This window comes from Narcine bancroftii, unplaced genomic scaffold, assembly GCF_036971445.1.
Source record: "Narcine bancroftii isolate sNarBan1 unplaced genomic scaffold, sNarBan1.hap1 Scaffold_800, whole genome shotgun sequence".
In the NCBI taxonomy this organism is placed as follows: Eukaryota; Metazoa; Chordata; class Chondrichthyes; order Torpediniformes; family Narcinidae; genus Narcine; species Narcine bancroftii.
In genome coordinates this window covers 2501-17500 of record NW_027212304.1, presented here as the reverse complement: position 1 = coordinate 17500, position 15000 = coordinate 2501, and positions in this window count along the sequence as shown.

Here is a 15000-nt window from a genome sequence, read left to right as displayed (position 1 = left end):
CAGAGAGACACGCGAGAGACCCCAGCGGCCTTCTGCACCTGCACACGCCTGTCCGCCCGCCGGCGTGGCAGCTTGCCCGCTCTCTGCACTCTGCCCAGCCCCGGTCGCCTGCCGAGGGGGATTGGAAAACGGCCGTGCACGTGGTCTCCCCTGCCGACCTAGGGAGCCCTGTGCCGGTTTCAGCTCGTGACACTTCTTTGGTGTGTGGTCAGACTCTTTTTCGCCTCCAGCTCGGCAGGCAGCGCACGCGCCCTGGGCCCACGTACGCACCGGTCTGCCACCCTCGCGGGGTGCGAGGTTTGTTTGCTTGAGAAGCCCTCTCTCTTGGCCAGCGAGACCCCGGAGGTCATCTCGCCCCGTCCTTGGTTAGGCCATGATCCAACACCTGGAGCGTCCGGGCTCCGCAAACTCCCGAGGCCCACAGAGATTCGGCAGTGGGTGGAACGCCCTGAGGCCGGCCGAAGGAACCACCGCCGGGCGCACAAAGTACCTCCCTCCTCCCTGAGGTGCTCTGCCGCCAAACAAAACCCATGCAGGGGCTACTCCAAAGACGGATCTCCAGCCGCAAGACCGTCAACTGCTGCGGAGGAAGATCCCAGTCACCCCCTCGTCTGAACCGTCAATTGCTGCGGAGAAGGTCTCTTCCCAAACTGGTGGGGGGGATAAAAGCCCTGGTCGTGTTCCCTCTGAGCAGTTAGGGGTAACCGACAGAGGGCCGCGTGGTGGAGTCTGTCCCAAGCCTGAAACACCAGCGTCTCCGCTGGGCCGCCGGGCCTCTCCATACGGCACGAACACGACAAGCACGATCGATCCAGGAACGACGATTTCAGGACAACTCAGACGAATGAGAGCATGGTATATTTTAGCCCGAAGCCTCGCCCTTCTTTCATAGCTTCCGAGCATGTACACTTGGCCCTTCTTGCCCAAACTCTTGACGGTGCTGCCTTCCCGTCTATTTTAGTGCCTTCAACCTTAAGTATTATATTGCCTTCGAGCCCATTGTGGCACCACTTAAGGACAATGCACGAAGTGACCAACATACCAAAACTTTTTCTAAGTGTCTCTGAAAAACGTGTTCCCGAAAATCTCCGGGCACTCCGCCAATCCCCCCGTACAGAAAATGCAATTTTCGATTCGGCGGGGTAGCTCGCGGAGGGTCGACCGCGGATGCTGCATCTCAGCCCGGGTTCACGTCGAAAATCGGACCCTCATCAGAGCCTCCAGCGGCAACTCGTGAACCATGACCGGGAGTGCCCGTACCAGAAATGCAAATGCGACGTCGGCGGGCGACCGCGCGGAGGTCCCACCGGCCGAAGACTCGTGAGGCCGGCCTGAGCCATCCGATGTTAACTTCATGGACTTCCGTGGGGAACTTGTTAACTGGCGGGCTGGCAGGAGCAAGCCATTGCCAAGCGGGCCGACTGTCGGAAGCATGACCGTCAGTTGAGCACTGTGGCCGGTAAGACACCCTTGAATCCGATACGATCGGGACTTCCGCGACCGGACTTAGGTTTCTTTTAGGACTTTGCCATTCTTGCGGGTAAAAGGGAAACACCGGAGCTCCCCGAGTTCACGAGCCGACCAAGAAGAGGTGCCACGGGGCTCCCCCGAAGCGGTCGTGGTCGGCCCCTGGCCACCGGTCACCGAGTTCAAAACACGGCCCCTGTAATCTCCGGAGAGTCCGCCAATCCCCCCGTGCAGAAATTGCAAGTTGATGATCGGCGGATCGGACTCCGGAGGTCCTACCGAAAAGGGAGCGACCTGGTCGGCCGCTCGCCGCGGATCCTACCCCATCGGACTTCCGGGCAACCCAGAATCTCAAACCGGCGGAGGGCAAATCGTTCAGCAGAGTGCCAAGCCTCCACTGGCGGCAAGGGCCCCTCTCTGCCCCGCCGGAGGGGAGAGGGCAGACACCGGAGCTCCCACGAATCGGTCGTAGTCGGCCCCTGGCCACCGGTCACCGAATTCAAAACACGGCACCTGAAATCTCCGGAGAGTCCGCCAATCCCCCCGTGCAGAAAATGCAAGTTGATGATCGGCGGCTCAGGATCCGGAGGTCCTACCGAAAAGGGAGCGACCTGGTCGGCCGCACGCCGCGGATCCGACCCCATCGGACTTCCGGGCAACCCAGAATCTCAAACCGGCGGAGGGCAAATCGTTCAGCAGAGTGCCAAGCCTCCACTTGCGGCAAGGGCCACTCTCTGCCCCGCCGGAGGGGAGAGGGCAGACACCGGAGCTCCCCCGAATCGGTCGTAGTCGGCCCCTGGCCAACGGTCACCGAGTTCAAAACACGGCACCTGAAATCTCCGGAGAGTCCGCCAATCCCCCCGTGCAGAAAATGCAAGTTGATGATCGGCGGCTCTGGATCCGGAGGTCCTACCGAAAAGGGAGCGACCTGGTCGGCCGCACGCCGCGGATCCGACCCCATCCGACTTCCGGGCAACCCAGAATCTCAACCGGGCGGAGGGCAAATCGTTCAGCTGAGTGCCAAGACTCAACTGGTGGCGAGGCTGACTCTCTGACCTAACGGCAGGGAGAGGGCAGACACCGCAGCTCTCCCGAAGCGGTCGTGGTCGGCCCCTGGCCACCGGTCACCGAGTTCAAAACACGGCACCTGAAATCTCCGGAGAGTCCGCCAATCCCCCCGTGCAGAAAATGCAAGTTGATGATCGGCGGCACGGGCTCCGGAAGTCCTACCGAAAAGGGAGCGACCTGGTCGGTCGAACTCCGTGGATCCGACCCCATACGACTTCCAGTCTCTTCATTAATAACCATACCGGACAACTCGTAAACCAAACTCAGCTACGAACGGCAATTAGTTAAGCAGAAGGGCCGGCCAACTCGTCAACCAAACGGACGTGGGGCAACTCGTGAACCAAGCAGACGTGGGGCAACTCGTGAACCAGACGGCCAGGGAACTCGTGAATCAAGCTTTCGTGGAGCAACTCGTAAACCAAGCTAACCTACGAACGGCAATGCACCAGAAGGACTGGGCAACTCATGAACCAAATGGACGTGGGGCAATTCGTGAACCAGGCAGACGTGGGGCAACTCGTGAACCAGACGGACAGGCAACTCGTGAATCAAGCTTTCGTGGGCCAACTCGTAAACCAAGCTGACCTACGAACGGCAATTAGTTAAGCAGAAGGGCCGGGCAACTCGTCAACCAAACGAACGTGGGGCAACTCGTGAACCAAGCAGACGTGGGGCAACTCGTGAACCAGACGGCCAGGGAACTCGTGAATCAAGCTTTCCTGGAGCAATTCGTAAACCAAGCAGACGTACGAACGGCAATGCACCTGAAGGACTGGGCAACTCATGAACCAAATGGACGTGGGGTAATTCGTGAACCAGGCAGACGTGGGGCAACTCGTGAACCAGACGGACAGGCAACTCGTGCATCAAGCTTTGGTGGGGCAACCCGTAAACCAAGCTGACCTACGAACGGCAATTAGTTAAGCAGAAGTGCCGGGCAACTCGTCAACCAAATGGACGTGGAGCAATTAGTGAAGCAAGCAGACCTGGGGCAACTCGTGAACCAGACGGACAGGCAACTCGTGAATCAAGCTTTCGTGGAGCAACTCGTAAACCAAGCTGACCTACGAACGGCAATGCACCAGAAGGACTGGGCAACTCATGAACCAAATGGTCGAGAGGCAATTCGTGAACCAGGCAGACCTGGGGCAACTCGTGAACCAGACGGACAGGCAACTCGTGAATCAAGCTGTTGTGGGGCAATTCGTGAACCAGGCAGACGTGGGGCAACTCGTCAACCAGACGGACAGGCAACTCGTGAATCAAGCTTTCGTGGGCCAACTCGTAAACCAAGCTGACCTACGAACGGCAATTAGTTAAGCAGAAGGGCCGGACAACTCGTCAACCAAACGGACGTGGGGCAACTCGTGAACCAAGCAGACGTGGGGCAACTCGTGAACCAGACATCCAGGCAACTCGTGCATCAAGCATTGGTGGGGCAACCCGTAAACCAAGCTGACCTACGAACGGCAATTAGTTAAGCAGAAGTGCCGGGCAACTCGTCAACCAAATGGACGTGGAGCAATTAGTGAAGCAAGCAGACCTGGGGCAACTCGTGAACCAGACGGACAGGCAACTCGTGAATCAAGCTTTCGTGGAGCAACTCGTAAACCAAGCTGACCTACGAACGTCAATGCACCAGAAGGACTGGGCAACTCATGAACCAAATGGTCGAGAGGCAATTCGTGAACCAGTCAGACCTGGGGCAACTCGTGAACCAGACGGACAGGCAACTCGTGAATCAAGCTGTTGTGGGGCAATTCGTGAACCAGGCAGACGTGGGGCAACTCGTCAACCAGACGGACAGGCAACTCGTGAATCAAGCTTTCGTGGGCCAACTCGTAAACCAAGCTGACCTACGAACGGCAATTAGTTAAGCAGAAGGGCCGGACAACTCGTCAACCAAACGGACGTGGGGCAACTCGTGAACCAAGCAGACGTGGGGCAACTCGTGAACCAGACATCCAGGGAACTCGTGAATCAAGCTTTCGTGGAGCAACTCGTAAACCAAGCTAACCTACGAGCGGCAATGCACCAGAAGGACTGGGCAACTCATGAACCAAACGGACGTGGGGCAATTCGTGAACCAGGCAGACGTGGGGCAACTCGTGAACCAGTCGGACAGGCAACTCGTGAACCAGACGGATAGGCAACTCGTGAATCAAGCTTTCGTGGGGCAACCCATAAACCAAGCTGACCTACGAACGGCAATTAGTTAAGCAGAAGTGCCGGGCAACTCGTCAACCAAACGGACGTGGGGCAACTCGTGAACCAAGCAGACGTGGGGCAACTCGTGAACCAGACGGCCAGGGAACTCGTGAATCAAGCTTTCGTGGAGCAACTCGTAAACCAAGCTGACCTACGAACGGCAATGCACCAGAAGGACTGGGCAACTCGTGAACCAAACGGACGTGGGGCAATTCGTGAACCAGGCAGACGTGGGGCAACTCGTGAACCAGACGGACAGGCAACTCGTGAATCAAGCTTTCGTGGGGCAACCCGTAAACCAAGCTGACCTACGAACGGCAATTAGTTAAGCAGAAGTGCCGGGCAACTCGTCAACCAAATGGACGTGGAGCAATTAGTGAAGCAAGCAGACGTGGGGCAACTCGTGAACCAGACGGCCAGGGAACTCGTGAATCAAGCTTTCGTGGAGCAACTCGTAAACCAAGCTGACCTACGAACGGCAATGCACCAGAAGGACTGGGCAACTCATGAACCAAACGGACGTGGGGCAATTCGTGAACCAGGCAGACCTGGGGATACTCGTGAACCAGTCGGACAGGCAACTCGTGAACCAAGCAGACGTGGGGCAACTCGTGAACCAGACGGCCAGGGAACTCGTCAATCAAGCTTTCCTGGAGCAACTCGTAAACCAAGCTGACCTACGAACGGCAATTAGTTAAGCAGAAGGGCCGGGCAACTCGTCAACCAAATGGACGTGGGGCAATTCGTGAACCAAGCAGACGTGGGGCAACTCGTGAACCAGACGGCCAGGGAACTCGTGAATCAAGCTTTCGTGGAGCAACTCGTAAACCAAGCTGACGTACGAACGGCAATTCACCAGAAGGACTGGGCAACTCATGAACCAAATGGACGTGGGGCAATTCGTGAACCAGGCAGTCGTGGGGCAACTCGTGAACCAGACGGACAGGCAACTCGTGAATCAAGCTTTCGTGGGCCAACTCGTAAACCAAGCTGACCTACGAACGGCAATTAGTTAAGCAGAAGTGCCGGGCAACTCGTCCACCAAATGGACGTGGAGCAATTAGTGAAGCAAGCAGACCTGGGGCAACTCCTGAACCAGACGGCCAGGGAACTCGTGAATCAAGCTTTCGTGGAGCAACTCGTAAACCAAGCTGACCTACGAACGGCAATGCACCAGAAGGACTGGGCAACTCATGAACCAAACGGACGTGGGGCAATTCGTGAACCAGGCAGACGTGGGGCAACTCGTGAACCAGTCGGACAGGCAACTCGTGAACCAGACGGCCAGGGAACTCGTGAATCAAGCTTTCGTGCAGCAACTCGTAAACCAAGCTGACCTACGAACGGCAATGCACCAGAAGGACTGGGCAACTCATGAACCAAACGGACGTGGGGCAATTCGTGAACGAGGCAGACGTGGGGCAACTCGTGAACCAGACGGACAGGCAACTCGTGAATCAAGCTTTCGTGGGGCAACCCGTAAACCAAGCTGACCTACGAACGGCAATTAGTTAAGCAGAAGTGCCGGGCAACTCGTCAACCAAATGGACGTGGAGCAATTAGTGAAGCAAGCAGACCTGGGGCAACTCGTGAACCAGACGGCCAGGGAACTCGTGAATCAAGCTTTCGTGGAGCAACTCGTAAACCAAGCTGACCTACGAACGGCAATGCACCAGAAGGACTGGGCAACTCATGAACCAAACGGACGTGGGGCAATTCGTGAACCAGGCAGACCTGGGGATACTCGTGAACCAGTCGGACAGGCAACTCGTGAACCAAGCAGACGTGGGGCAACTCGTGAACCAGACGGCCAGGGAACTCGTCAATCAAGCTTTCCTCGAGCAACTCGTAAACCAAGCTGACCTACGAACGGCAATTAGTTAAGCAGAAGGGCCGGGCAACTCGTCAACCAAATGGACGTGGGGCAATTCGTGAACCAAGCAGACGTGGGGCAACTCGTGAACCAGACGGCCAGGGAACTCGTGAATCAAGCTTTCGTGGAGCAACTCGTAAACCAAGCTGACGTACGAACGGCAATTCACCAGAAGGACTGGGCAACTCATGAACCAAATGGACGTGGGGCAATTCGTGAACCAGGCAGACGTGGGGCAACTCGTGAACCAGACGGACAGGCAACTCGTGAATCAAGCTTTCGTGGGCCAACTCGTAAACCAAGCTGACCTACGAACGGCAATGCACCAGAAGGACTGGGCAACTCATGAACCAAACGGACGTGGGGCAATTCGTGAACCAGGCAGACGTGGGGCAACTCGTGAACCAGTCGGACAGGCAACTCGTGAACCAAGCAGACGTGGGGCAACCCGTAAACCAAGCTGACCTACGAACGGCAATTAGTTAAGCAGAAGTGCCGGGCAACTCGTCAACCAAATGGACGTGGAGCAATTAGTGAAGCAAGCAGACCTGGGGCAACTCGTGAACCAGACGGACAGGCAACTCGTGCATCAAGCTTTGGTGGGGCAACCCGTAAACCAAGCTGACCTACGAACGGCAATTAGTTAAGCAGAAGTGCCGGGCAACTCGTCAACCAAATGGACGTGGAGCAATTAGTGAAGCAAGCAGACCTGGGGAAACTCGTGAACCAGACGGACAGGCAACTCGTGAATCAAGCTTTCGTGGAGCAACTCGTAAACCAAGCTGACCTACGAACGGCAATGCACCAGAAGGACTGGGCAACTCATGAACCAAATGGTCGAGAGGCAATTCGTGAACCAGGCAGACCTGGGGCAACTCGTGAACCAGACGGACAGGCAACTCGTGAATCAAGCTGTTGTGTGGCAATTCGTGAACCAGGCAGACGTGGGGCAACTCGTCAACCAGACGGACAGGCAACTCGTGAATCAAGCTTTCGTGGGCCAACTCGTAAACCAAGCTGACCTACGAACGGCAATTAGTTAAGCAGAAGGGCCGGACAACTCGTCAACCAAACGGACGTGGGGCAACTCGTGAACCAAGCAGACGTGGGGCAACTCGTGAACCAGACATCCAGGCAACTCGTGCATCAAGCATTGGTGGGGCAACCCGTAAACCAAGCTGACCTACGAACGGCAATTAGTTAAGCAGAAGTGCCGGGCAACTCGTCAACCAAATGGACGTGGAGCAATTAGTGAAGCAAGCAGACCTGGGGCAACTCGTGAACCAGACGGACAGGCAACTCGTGAATCAAGCTTTCGTGGAGCAACTCGTAAACCAAGCTGACCTACGAACGTCAATGCACCAGAAGGACTGGGCAACTCATGAACCAAATGGTCGAGAGGCAATTCGTGAACCAGGCAGACCTGGGGCAACTCGTGAACCAGACGGACAGGCAACTCGTGAATCAAGCTGTTGTGGGGCAATTCGTGAACCAGGCAGACGTGGGGCAACTCGTCAACCAGACGGACAGGCAACTCGTGAATCAAGCTTTCGTGGGCCAACTCGTAAACCAAGCTGACCTACGAACGGCAATTAGTTAAGCAGAAGGGCCGGACAACTCGTCAACCAAACGGACGTGGGGCAACTCGTGAACCAAGCAGACGTGGGGCAACTCGTGAACCAGACATCCAGGGAACTCGTGAATCAAGCTTTCGTGGAGCAACTCGTAAACCAAGCTAACCTACGAGCGGCAATGCACCAGAAGGACTGGGCAACTCATGAACCAAACGGACGTGGGGCAATTCGTGAACCAGGCAGACGTGGGGCAACTCGTGAACCAGTCGGACAGGCAACTCGTGAACCAGACGGATAGGCAACTCGTGAATCAAGCTTTCGTGGGGCAACCCATAAACCAAGCTGACCTACGAACGGCAATTAGTTAAGCAGAAGTGCCGGGCAACTCGTCAACCAAACGGACGTGGGGCAACTCGTGAACCAAGCAGACGTGGGGCAACTCGTGAACCAGACGGCCAGGGAACTCGTGAATCAAGCTTTCGTGGAGCAACTCGTAAACCAAGCTGACCTACGAACGGCAATGCACCAGAAGGACTGGGCAACTCGTGAACCAAACGGACGTGGGGCAATTCGTGAACCAGGCAGACGTGGGGCAACTCGTGAACCAGACGGACAGGCAACTCGTGAATCAAGCTTTCGTGGGGCAACCCGTAAACCAAGCTGACCTACGAACGGCAATTAGTTAAGCAGAAGTGCCGGGCAACTCGTCAACCAAATGGACGTGGAGCAATTAGTGAAGCAAGCAGACCTGGGGCAACTCGTGAACCAGACGGCCAGGGAACTCGTGAATCAAGCTTTCGTGGAGCAACTCGTAAACCAAGCTGACCTACGAACGGCAATGCACCAGAAGGACTGGGCAACTCATGAACCAAACGGACGTGGGGCAATTCGTGAACCAGGCAGACCTGGGGATACTCGTGAACCAGTCGGACAGGCAACTCGTGAACCAAGCAGACGTGGGGCAACTCGTGAACCAGACGGCCAGGGAACTCGTCAATCAAGCTTTCCTGGAGCAACTCGTAAACCAAGCTGACCTACGAACGGCAATTAGTTAAGCAGAAGGGCCGGGCAACTCGTCAACCAAATGGACGTGGGGCAATTCGTGAACCAAGCAGACGTGGGGCAACTCGTGAACCAGACGGCCAGGGAACTCGTGAATCAAGCTTTCGTGGAGCAACTCGTAAACCAAGCTGACGTACGAACGGCAATTCACCAGAAGGACTGGGCAACTCATGAACCAAATGGACGTGGGGCAATTCGTGAACCAGGCAGTCGTGGGGCAACTCGTGAACCAGACGGACAGGCAACTCGTGAATCAAGCTTTCGTGGGCCAACTCGTAAACCAAGCTGACCTACGAACGGCAATTAGTTAAGCAGAAGTGCCGGGCAACTCGTCCACCAAATGGACGTGGAGCAATTAGTGAAGCAAGCAGACCTGGGGCAACTCCTGAACCAGACGGCCAGGGAACTCGTGAATCAAGCTTTCGTGGAGCAACTCGTAAACCAAGCTGACCTACGAACGGCAATGCACCAGAAGGACTGGGCAACTCATGAACCAAACGGACGTGGGGCAATTCGTGAACCAGGCAGACGTGGGGCAACTCGTGAACCAGTCGGACAGGCAACTCGTGAACCAGACGGCCAGGGAACTCGTGAATCAAGCTTTCGTGCAGCAACTCGTAAACCAAGCTGACCTACGAACGGCAATGCACCAGAAGGACTGGGCAACTCATGAACCAAACGGACGTGGGGCAATTCGTGAACGAGGCAGACGTGGGGCAACTCGTGAACCAGACGGACAGGCAACTCGTGAATCAAGCTTTCGTGGGGCAACCCGTAAACCAAGCTGACCTACGAACGGCAATTAGTTAAGCAGAAGTGCCGGGCAACTCGTCAACCAAATGGACGTGGAGCAATTAGTGAAGCAAGCAGACCTGGGGCAACTCGTGAACCAGACGGCCAGGGAACTCGTGAATCAAGCTTTCGTGGAGCAACTCGTAAACCAAGCTGACCTACGAACGGCAATGCACCAGAAGGACTGGGCAACTCATGAACCAAACGGACGTGGGGCAATTCGTGAACCAGGCAGACCTGGGGATACTCGTGAACCAGTCGGACAGGCAACTCGTGAACCAAGCAGACGTGGGGCAACTCGTGAACCAGACGGCCAGGGAACTCGTCAATCAAGCTTTCCTCGAGCAACTCGTAAACCAAGCTGACCTACGAACGGCAATTAGTTAAGCAGAAGGGCCGGGCAACTCGTCAACCAAATGGACGTGGGGCAATTCGTGAACCAAGCAGACGTGGGGCAACTCGTGAACCAGACGGCCAGGGAACTCGTGAATCAAGCTTTCGTGGAGCAACTCGTAAACCAAGCTGACGTACGAACGGCAATTCACCAGAAGGACTGGGCAACTCATGAACCAAATGGACGTGGGGCAATTCGTGAACCAGGCAGACGTGGGGCAACTCGTGAACCAGACGGACAGGCAACTCGTGAATCAAGCTTTCGTGGGCCAACTCGTAAACCAAGCTGACCTACGAACGGCAATGCACCAGAAGGACTGGGCAACTCATGAACCAAACGGACGTGGGGCAATTCGTGAACCAGGCAGACGTGGGGCAACTCGTGAACCAGTCGGACAGGCAACTCGTGAACCAAGCAGACGTGGGGCAACCCGTAAACCAAGCTGACCTACGAACGGCAATTAGTTAAGCAGAAGTGCCGGGCAACTCGTCAACCAAATGGACGTGGAGCAATTAGTGAAGCAAGCAGACCTGGGGCAACTCGTGAACCAGACGGACAGGCAACTCGTGCATCAAGCTTTGGTGGGGCAACCCGTAAACCAAGCTGACCTACGAACGGCAATTAGTTAAGCAGAAGTGCCGGGCAACTCGTCAACCAAATGGACGTGGAGCAATTAGTGAAGCAAGCAGACCTGGGGAAACTCGTGAACCAGACGGACAGGCAACTCGTGAATCAAGCTTTCGTGGAGCAACTCGTAAACCAAGCTGACCTACGAACGGCAATGCACCAGAAGGACTGGGCAACTCATGAACCAAATGGTCGAGAGGCAATTCGTGAACCAGGCAGACCTGGGGCAACTCGTGAACCAGACGGACAGGCAACTCGTGAATCAAGCTGTTGTGTGGCAATTCGTGAACCAGGCAGACGTGGGGCAACTCGTCAACCAGACGGACAGGCAACTCGTGAATCAAGCTTTCGTGGGCCAACTCGTAAACCAAGCTGACCTACGAACGGCAATTAGTTAAGCAGAAGGGCCGGACAACTCGTCAACCAAACGGACGTGGGGCAACTCGTGAACCAAGCAGACGTGGGGCAACTCGTGAACCAGACATCCAGGCAACTCGTGCATCAAGCATTGGTGGGGCAACCCGTAAACCAAGCTGACCTACGAACGGCAATTAGTTAAGCAGAAGTGCCGGGCAACTCGTCAACCAAATGGACGTGGAGCAATTAGTGAAGCAAGCAGACCTGGGGCAACTCGTGAACCAGACGGACAGGCAACTCGTGAATCAAGCTTTCGTGGAGCAACTCGTAAACCAAGCTGACCTACGAACGTCAATGCACCAGAAGGACTGGGCAACTCATGAACCAAATGGTCGAGAGGCAATTCGTGAACCAGGCAGACCTGGGGCAACTCGTGAACCAGACGGACAGGCAACTCGTGAATCAAGCTGTTGTGGGGCAATTCGTGAACCAGGCAGACGTGGGGCAACTCGTCAACCAGACGGACAGGCAACTCGTGAATCAAGCTTTCGTGGGCCAACTCGTAAACCAAGCTGACCTACGAACGGCAATTAGTTAAGCAGAAGGGCCGGACAACTCGTCAACCAAACGGACGTGGGGCAACTCGTGAACCAAGCAGACGTGGGGCAACTCGTGAACCAGACATCCAGGGAACTCGTGAATCAAGCTTTCGTGGAGCAACTCGTAAACCAAGCTAACCTACGAGCGGCAATGCACCAGAAGGACTGGGCAACTCATGAACCAAACGGACGTGGGGCAATTCGTGAACCAGGCAGACGTGGGGCAACTCGTGAACCAGTCGGACAGGCAACTCGTGAACCAGACGGATAGGCAACTCGTGAATCAAGCTTTCGTGGGGCAACCCATAAACCAAGCTGACCTACGAACGGCAATTAGTTAAGCAGAAGTGCCGGGCAACTCGTCAACCAAACGGACGTGGGGCAACTCGTGAACCAAGCAGACGTGGGGCAACTCGTGAACCAGACGGCCAGGGAACTCGTGAATCAAGCTTTCGTGGAGCAACTCGTAAACCAAGCTGACCTACGAACGGCAATGCACCAGAAGGACTGGGCAACTCGTGAACCAAACGGACGTGGGGCAATTCGTGAACCAGGCAGACGTGGGGCAACTCGTGAACCAGACGGACAGGCAACTCGTGAATCAAGCTTTCGTGGGGCAACCCGTAAACCAAGCTGACCTACGAACGGCAATTAGTTAAGCAGAAGTGCCGGGCAACTCGTCAACCAAATGGACGTGGAGCAATTAGTGAAGCAAGCAGACCTGGGGCAACTCGTGAACCAGACGGCCAGGGAACTCGTGAATCAAGCTTTCGTGGAGCAACTCGTAAACCAAGCTGACCTACGAACGGCAATGCACCAGAAGGACTGGGCAACTCATGAACCAAACGGACGTGGGGCAATTCGTGAACCAGGCAGACCTGGGGATACTCGTGAACCAGTCGGACAGGCAACTCGTGAACCAAGCAGACGTGGGGCAACTCGTGAACCAGACGGCCAGGGAACTCGTCAATCAAGCTTTCCTGGAGCAACTCGTAAACCAAGCTGACCTACGAACGGCAATTAGTTAAGCAGAAGGGCCGGGCAACTCGTCAACCAAATGGACGTGGGGCAATTCGTGAACCAAGCAGACGTGGGGCAACTCGTGAACCAGACGGCCAGGGAACTCGTGAATCAAGCTTTCGTGGAGCAACTCGTAAACCAAGCTGACGTACGAACGGCAATTCACCAGAAGGACTGGGCAACTCATGAACCAAATGGACGTGGGGCAATTCGTGAACCAGGCAGTCGTGGGGCAACTCGTGAACCAGACGGACAGGCAACTCGTGAATCAAGCTTTCGTGGGCCAACTCGTAAACCAAGCTGACCTACGAACGGCAATTAGTTAAGCAGAAGTGCCGGGCAACTCGTCCACCAAATGGACGTGGAGCAATTAGTGAAGCAAGCAGACCTGGGGCAACTCCTGAACCAGACGGCCAGGGAACTCGTGAATCAAGCTTTCGTGGAGCAACTCGTAAACCAAGCTGACCTACGAACGGCAATGCACCAGAAGGACTGGGCAACTCATGAACCAAACGGACGTGGGGCAATTCGTGAACCAGGCAGACGTGGGGCAACTCGTGAACCAGTCGGACAGGCAACTCGTGAACCAGACGGCCAGGGAACTCGTGAATCAAGCTTTCGTGCAGCAACTCGTAAACCAAGCTGACCTACGAACGGCAATGCACCAGAAGGACTGGGCAACTCATGAACCAAACGGACGTGGGGCAATTCGTGAACCAGGCAGACGTGGGGCAACTCGTGAACCAGACGGACAGGCAACTCGTGAATCAAGCTTTCGTGGGGCAACCCGTAAACCAAGCTGACCTACGAACGGCAATTAGTTAAGCAGAAGTGCCGGGCAACTCGTCAACCAAATGGACGTGGAGCAATTAGTGAAGCAAGCAGACCTGGGGCAACTCGTGAACCAGACGGCCAGGGAACTCGTGAATCAAGCTTTCGTGGAGCAACTCGTAAACCAAGCTGACCTACGAACGGCAATGCACCAGAAGGACTGGGCAACTCATGAACCAAACGGACGTGGGGCAATTCGTGAACCAGGCAGACCTGGGGATACTCGTGAACCAGTCGGACAGGCAACTCGTGAACCAAGCAGACGTGGGGCAACTCGTGAACCAGACGGCCAGGGAACTCGTCAATCAAGCTTTCCTCGAGCAACTCGTAAACCAAGCTGACCTACGAACGGCAATTAGTTAAGCAGAAGGGCCGGGCAACTCGTCAACCAAATGGACGTGGGGCAATTCGTGAACCAAGCAGACGTGGGGCAACTCGTGAACCAGACGGCCAGGGAACTCGTGAATCAAGCTTTCGTGGAGCAACTCGTAAACCAAGCTGACGTACGAACGGCAATTCACCAGAAGGACTGGGCAACTCATGAACCAAATGGACGTGGGGCAATTCGTGAACCAGGCAGACGTGGGGCAACTCGTGAACCAGACGGACAGGCAACTCGTGAATCAAGCTTTCGTGGGCCAACTCGTAAACCAAGCTGACCTACGAACGGCAATTAGTTAAGCAGAAGTGCCGGGCAACTCGTCCACCAAATGGACGTGGAGCAATTAGTGAAGCAAGCAGACCTGGGGCAACTCCTGAACCAGACGGCCAGGGAACTCGTGAATCAAGCTTTCGTGGAGCAACTCGTAAACCAAGCTGACCTACGAACGGCAATGCACCAGAAGGACTGGGCAACTCATGAACCAAACGGACGTGGGGCAATTCGTGAACCAGGCAGACGTGGGGCAACTCGTGAACCAGTCGGACAGGCAACTCGTGAACCAAGCAGACGTGGGGCAACCCGTAAACCAAGCTGACCTACGAACGGCAATTAGTTAAGCAGAAGTGCCGGGCAACTCGTCAACCAAATGGACGTGGAGCAATTAGTGAAGCAAGCAGACCTGGGGCAACTCGTGAACCAGACGGACAGGCAACTCATGAATCAAGCTTTCGGTGGGCAACTCGTAA